The sequence below is a fragment of the Erinaceus europaeus genome, chromosome 2, assembly GCF_950295315.1.
Source record: "Erinaceus europaeus chromosome 2, mEriEur2.1, whole genome shotgun sequence".
Taxonomy (NCBI): Eukaryota; Metazoa; Chordata; class Mammalia; order Eulipotyphla; family Erinaceidae; genus Erinaceus; species Erinaceus europaeus.
This window is the reverse complement of record NC_080163.1, coordinates 27,737,963-27,745,976: the sequence shown is the minus strand read 5'-3', so window position 1 is coordinate 27,745,976 and position 8,014 is coordinate 27,737,963.

Genomic DNA, 8,014 nt, shown 5'->3' with positions numbered 1-8,014 from the left:
TTTGATCTATCTTTTTTCTACCCTCAAGACCCTTCCTGCCTCCAGGGTAGTATTAATCCCACCAGTTAAAACCCTCGCAACAGTTGCTAAGGAATTTCCTACCTTTCCAGCCTTTCTCTGCCCCTTTCCTAGCCATTTCCATTTCCGACTTGCCACTTCCAGGTCTGTCCTTTTAAAAGCCTTGGCTCTATGATCAGTAAAGTTGTTGCATTACCTTGTGCCACGTGTTTGGTTCCTGAGTCATCTCCCTCATGTCACTGAGTAAGTAGCAGCCCAAGCTGGCTCCAGTCGAGTTCTCTCCAACCCAGACAGTACGTGCCCAGGAAGAGGCAACCCCATGCTAGCCCAGCAAAAAAATATTTATTTAGTTACTTATTTCCTTTTTGTTGCCCTTGTTGTTTTTATTGTTGTTGTAGTTATTACTGTTGTTATTGATGTCATCGTTGGATAGGACAGAGAAATAGAGAGAGGAGGGGAAGACAGAGAGGGGGAGAGAAAGATAGACACCTGCAGACCTGCTTCACTGTCTGTGAAGCAACTCCCCTGCAAGTGGGGAGCTGGAGGCTCGAACTGGGATGCTTACACTGGTCCTTGTGCTTTGTGCCACCTGCGCTTAACCTGATACACTACTGCCTGACTCCTGTACACTTTTTTTTTGCATTTGTAGTATTCAGGAATAAATGCTTTGCTATGAGTGTGGACCAGGTTGCAACCTAGGTACCAACTCATTGAAGGAAGTGTTGGTGAGTGCTATAGTATCTTTCTCTCTTTCTCTGTCTCTCTTCTTTTATCTGAAAACAATGCCCTGGAGCAGTGAAGCCATAGTGACAAAAAAATTTAAAAGCACAATTTTTTGAAGAATTCTAACCTAAATATGGTTTAAGTTAGAGCTCAGAAGGGCTCAAAAGGGACTGGAAAATTACTGTCCAGGCATCTTGATGTCACTGATCTTGTAAGATGGTGCTACTACTGGAGACATTGAAGTTTTGTCTTGTGTGTCCTTTGATGCAATAAATCTTCATCCTGGGTGATTTAACATTGTCTCGTTATGGCACTAAGGCTTAGGAAGCACAATAGAGCTATTCACAAAGCAAGTGTTCAAGTCTTAAGTGAATATATTTAAAAAAATAATAAAAGAGGGTTTAGCAAGAATTGTGATTCCCTTTCACTCTGTAATTCTCCATGTAGGGCTTATTATAATAGGTAAAAATGCTCAGAAGTTTACATCTTCTATCACACACTACCAGTGCTTCAAAAATCCATGTACACATTTCAGCAGAAGTGCTAAACCTTTGAGAGAAGCAGCTTTGACGATTGAGTGTCTGGCTGGAAATCATTTACTATCGATGGTTACTAGGCTCAAGATTGTATCACTGAAATGACTTAGGAAGAAAAATCAATAATACTCACATATTGTGCAGTCCTCTTAGAAGATCATCTGTTTTTACCTCGCAAAAGTATTTCTTGTACCAGATCATCCTTTTGAAATAGAAGAAGAAAAAAAAATACCACCTCTAAATCATAGCTTATTTTCTCTTATGCCTTTATGCCCTTATCTTTAGGTAGAGGAAAAAGAAAAACCTCATGGAGAAATAATAGGAACCAATATTAGTAACATTAAAAAAGTATTTGTAATATAAAAAAGTAATGTTGCCCTGCTTGTATTATAACTCCAAGTAATCAGGTTTTCAGCTGACAAACAAATAAACCAGAAACAAACAAACAAAAAAGCCTAACTTGTGCGTACTTAATACTCAATGGATTGCAGAATTGTTTGCAATGATTTTGGAAGAATCTTTTTATCCTCATAGAATGACTTATGTGAGGATCAAAATTAAGCACATATACATCATCTCACACAGGGCATTGAATATCACCATGTCTTCCATTTATAGGTAGTTATTCACATTTTTGTGATTTCTTAATATTAGATTTTGCCCATTTGTATCCCCCAGTCTTAATCTGGAATAAATTCCAGAGTGGGGTTCTGATGATATGAAGTAGGAATGGAACCATCTGATTTAGGAGAACAAAAATGCCTCTTTAAGGCAAAAAAAAAAAAAAAAAGCCTGAATGTCATTTGGAGTGCTCACACATCAAATGTTGGGATAAAGAAGTTTAACTGGACCTTATGTGGATGGAAGTATGGCCTAATCTTGTAATTGGCCTGGAAATTTTCTAGGTGCTGAGATAGCACCTGAGGAAAGGTTGATTTCAAATTCCTGGTCTAAGAGTGCCTTGTGGGTTATGCTACTGTACATCGTTTTTCATAGTTTCATAGATTTTCTACCATGGAAGGGGTATAGGATTTAATGTTAAGAACAAGGAACAAAGACTCAACATCTGAATTTATGAGAACGTTATTCTTTTGAAAATCCACTTTGCCCCTCCTTGATAGTGTTCAGGGATCATGTTTATCTGATTTTGTCTAATTTCCTTTCCTTGCATTATTCTGTTATTATTATTATTATTATTTTGAGATGCAAGATCTAGTTTGTTTATTCCTTCATGTAAAATTTTACTGCACCTCTTACTGTTTGTTTTAGAGTTCTGATAATCTGACAGAAAACACAAAAGTGTCATTTTTGCCGGGCTGGCTTCACGGGCACGGGCGGGTAACAGACGACCATGGACTCATGGTTGAGCTGTAGGCAGTATCTCTTTATTCATGCAGGACGCAGCACAATCTAAGCTGAGCTAAGCTAAACTCAAAAGTACAAACAATCTTGTCCTTATAAATATACTAGCCCAGTAGGGTGGGAACAGGATGTGATGCAGAGAGGGTGGAGAGAAAAGTGACTGATGAAAATCAGGGTATGACAAGGAGAGGGGGTAGAGCAAAAACATATCATGAAACAGTGGGGATTGAACCAATGCCCTGGAGGGAGGGTGGTGCTTGTTAACAGTGGTTATGTAAATAGAATGAAGTGGTAATGTAAATAGAATAGTGTTAAGCAGGGGGGATTTAAACCAAATGAAACAGAAGGGGTTTTAAAAGCATACCAACACAAAAGGATACTTCTAGTCTACTCTTCATTGGGCATTTGCCTTAGTTGAGTCATTTTTTTTCTTAGGAGCATTAAGTTTACCTCATTGAAATTCAGGGTTAAAATTTTATTTTAAATGTGTTTTCAGCGAGCTGTTTCAACCATTGCTTATTATCTTCAATTTGTGGTTCCATTTCCAGTTGATAGCAGAAGTGCTAACATGCCTGTGAAAATGGTGCTGTTCTAATAGCTTCCTCTGTCCTGGACTCAGAACAATTAAGCCCTGCAGCCTCTTCTGCTGCAGAGCATGTTTATTTACTGTGAACTGACTGAAACTCAATTGGTAAGTAGGGAATGATGTCATAATGCAGAAGTCATGTTGATTTGCTCAGAATTTTCTGGTGTGCATTAATGTTTCAAAGTAATTGGAAACAAGTTTCCTCACAGGGAGAAGGCTTTGACTCTGAGAATTTCAAGAAAGGAAACTAGAAATCCTGTAGAATGGACCTGTTTCAGTGCTAGCAATGACTGGATTGGTGGCTTCAAAGATGCCTCCACTGTATGATGTGTTAAATTACCTGAGGAAGGCAATAGCATTGATAATAAAGCTAAGGTTGGAGCCATAGCTCAGTAGTGCAGCACTTACCTGGCATGTATGAGACTCTAGGTTCTGTTCCCGGAAGCTAACAAACAAACAAACAAACAAATGGAAAGGACATCATTTCAAATTATATTTTTGAAAAGGATCTTATTTTCAATTATGGTAAAATTTATGTCTATTAGTAGCTTCCTCTGGTGCTCTGGCGTCTCCCACGTGGTGCTTAGACTTGAACCTGGGTCATGTACGTGTAAGAAATGTGGCCTCCCTGGTGAGCTCTCTTTCCATCCACCAGTAAGCAACTTTATAAAATGCAAGGTTTGGAGTTATATGCATTGACAGCTATCACAGAAATGCTTAAGGACATCTTGAATAACTCAAGCATATCTGTGGGCATAAATGTGGTAATCTTTCATCAACACAGAAAAGGCAGCTCAAAGACAGCTTTGTATAGATACTGTTGCAGTATAAGGTGAATAGTCAGAGGGGAAACTTGGCTGGATTGGAGTGGGGTATTTGCTTCTTTGCTTTCCTATGAATTAAAAAAAATCTTTATTGAGGGATTAATGGTTTATAGTCAACAGTGAAATACAATAGTTTGTACATGCATAACATTTCCCAGTTTTCCACATAACAATACAACCCCTACTAGGTTCTCCTCTGCCATCATGTTTCAGGACCTGAACCCTCCCCCTCACCCCATAGTCTTTTACTTTGGTGCAGTATACCAACTCCAGCCCAAGTTCTGTTTTGTGTTTTCCTTTCTGTTCTTGTTTTTCAACTTCTGTCTGTGGGTGAGATCATCCCATATTCATCCTTCTGTTTCTGATTTATCTCATTTAACCTGATTCCTTCAAGTTCCATCCAAGATGAGGTAAAGAAGATAAAGTGAATGTGAATATAAGAATGTGGCTTACTACTGTCTGATTTAGGGCTGAGGGTGACTGTGGGTGGGGCCTGTGGAGGTTTGTGTCTAGCTGAATCCACCTACTGGTACAGATTCATTCCTCTCCACACCCCCTGTTCTCTAAGAGGAATCCAAGCTCTTTCCCCTTCTTTGAGGGTGGATTAGTAAATAGCACCATTGAACCTTGGTTTGGGCTAAAGTCTTAGGTCAGATAGTCATTGTTCTTCCAGAGGATCATCATGGTTGTACTGTCTGGATGTGCTGTGTGTCACAGCAAAGTCTTTGGGTGGGTGAGGAAAGCAGTGGGAAGGGAAGGTGGTACAGCTCTTTGGAGTGGGGAAGAAGGTGCGTTGTTTGTGATGGGGACCAGACAGTCAGTAGAGGCTGACTAGTTCCTAGGGGGCTACAGTTGCTGATGATAAAGTACATATTGAAGGAAGTATAAGCAGGCATTTGGGGGGACCTTGATGTCACTACTACCTCACAGTCATGCCAAAGATTTGTTCTCATAGCACATTTCCCCAAACCCTCTCCTTTGGTCTCCCTCCTCACCAGTTCTTCTCCCTAGTCTTGAAATCCAAGGCTATTCTGTGGTCTATCCTTGAGGTGGTGGTAGCTATTCTTACTCTCCTTTCTCTTTAAAAAATATTTATTTATTTCCTTTTGTTACCCTTTTTTTTAATTGTTGTAGTTATTATTGTTATTGATGTCGTTGTTGGATAGGACAGAGAGAAATGGAGAGAGGAGGGGAGGACAGAGAGGGAGAGAGAAATATAGACACCCGCAGACCTGCTTCACCGCCTGTGAAGCGACCCCCCTGCAGGTGGGGAGCTGGGGGCTCGAATCAGGACACTTGTGCTTGTGCTTTGCACCACGTGCGCTTAACCCACTGTGCTACCGCCCGACTCCTTCTCTTCTTTCTTTGTATATGTTCTGGGTCCTAGCTATGCCACTAGGTTTAAGAGAGTAAGCCTAGCCAACCTAGTTGGAGACTTCCTTTTGCTTGACATCTCGTTGTAGCAACTCTTCATGGAGGCAGGAATGCTGGGGACTGTTTAAGAAGGGGGTGAGTCAAGGGAATGAGGTAGGTAGAACCTCTGTATAACAGTAGAGTATTCTGATTAATGGACATGTACAACAAATCCCATGGGGATTTTTGGGGAAGTGACCTAAGTACACCTCTCTTCTGTTCATTTTGAAGGGACTTAATATTTTCCTTAAGTCTCTCTATAGAAAACAGCTTCCAAACTTCCTTGAGTGGGCTGTCAATTTCAGGCAGTCTGCTAAGTTGAGCCACATCCCAGGTACTTGCAAGGTCTTTGTAGCATGTCAAGATATAGTCAGTGATAGTGAAATTGAGGAAGGAGCTATGTGGGGACCATTATGGCACTAAGGTACATAGATCAAGCAATACCTTGGATTTGCGCTACCCACAAAGGAAAAAAGGATTCCAAGTTTATTATTCTAATCAAGTAGCTAAACTAAAAAAAAAAAGGAAAATAAACAGAATCAACAGGGTAGAATCTCTTCTTGGAAGCATGAAAGCAAATTCTGTTAATAGTAACCCCCCATCTAGCTTTCTCTTGAATACATTCAATTACAGGCAAAGTTCTTAATGACGATGAGCAATTACAATCAAGCAGAACTAGTTACAGAGGACCTCAAGGCCAGAAACTACATTCACCAAAGAGACTTTTTAAAAATAGTAGACCAAAAAAAAAATTGTAGTGATGAAATCTTCCAGTTTTTGAGAAGTATAGTTTTGATCATCAGGTAGATGCATTGCTCTTTTTGTAAACAGATGCCAGTAAGCTCACACCCTTTCTGTTCTGTGATCTGAATCAATGAAGTATTTTTGCACAAAGAGTAATAATAAGCATAGTGTCAGCACAACATGCACAGGCCGTGCCCACCCTCTCTCTGTGCAGAGCCTGGTTTGGAATAGTTCACAAGACACTACATTGCCTAAGAAGGTGGAATTATTTAGGGAAATTAAGCTTTTGAGGACAAAGGAATGCAAAACCCATCCTTTACATTCCACAGTGACTCACTAGGTAAGAATTCAAAGAAACAGGAGGTACTCCTTAAATAAAATGTGTCTGAAATACATAGTCTTACATGTGGCTCTATCAAGTATTGCAATTAAATCAAACATCAAAATTCTTTGAGAAACTGTGAAGAAACCCTACCCCTATCCTTACCCCTACCCCTACCCCTACCCCTACCCCTACCCCTACCCCTACCCCTACCCCTTAGCTTTGTGGATCAGCATCTTTCTTTAAGTATTCTCTTTTAAGAAACAACTGCCCATGATCATATTCACCATGAATTGACATATCCCATTGCCTGGCAGTCGATGTCTAGATACTTACCATCCCATCTCTGAGACCATAACCAGTTAAGTATAGGGGCCTCAAATGTTTCACCTTTGAGTCTCCCACAGTGCCTCACAGCCTTAAGGGAACAGCAAATACACACTGAATATTTTGCCTCCAGAGTTATCGCTGGGGCTCAGTGCCTGCACTACCAATCCACTGCTCCTGGCAGCCATCTTTGTTCCACTGTTGTTGTTGCTATTATTATTGTTGCTGCTACTGTTGTTGGGTAGGACAGAGAGAAATTGAGAGAGGAGGGAAAGACAGAGAGGGGGAGAGAAGATAGACACCTGCAGACCTGCTTCCTTGCTTGTGAAGCGGCGACCCCCCCTTGGGACCCCGGGGCTCGAACCAGGATCCTTGGGTGGATCCTTTTGCTTCTATGTGCACTTTTTTTTTTTCTTTCAGAGTTATTGCTGGAGCTCATTACCTGCACTATGGATCCACTGGTCCTGGAAGCCATTTTTCCCATTTTGTTGCCCTTGTTGTTGTCGTCATTATTATTATTATTGTCATTGCTGTTGTTGTTGGATAGGACAGAAAGAATCCTTATGTTGGTCTTTGCACTTTGCGCCATTTGTGCTTAACTCGCTGCACTACCACCTGATTCCCCCATATGCGCTTATTTTTATTAATGCTGGTGTAGTCCCTCTTTGTCACTCCACCCCTAAACTCTGTAATTCATTTCATGTATTCGGTCACTATTGAATGTCTATTACATGCTTTGCCGAGGTCTGTGTACTACCTGTGAGATCAGGCTCTGTAATTCATTAAATTAAATTAATTAATTAATTTTGGATATAGAAGGTAGAGAGAGAGAGAAGAGAAAGATCACAGCACTGAAGCTTCCTTCAATGTGGTGGGTCCTAGCTTTGAACCTGAGTTGCACACGTGCCAAAGCAACACACTATCTAAGCGAGCTATTATGCTAATCCTCATTTCATCGTATTTATTTCTTCTGCAACCAGGGTTATCACTTCTGACTGAATCTGACAAGTTGGCAAAGCTGACTTTACTTTTTTCCACTTTCTATTGATGGCTTCATTTTATCTTTTTCCTCTGACATCAAAAAGACAGTGATTTCAAGGTTGCCTCTCCACAAAGGTATCCTACTGAAAACACAGATCTGCCCCCTTTTAAAAAAATA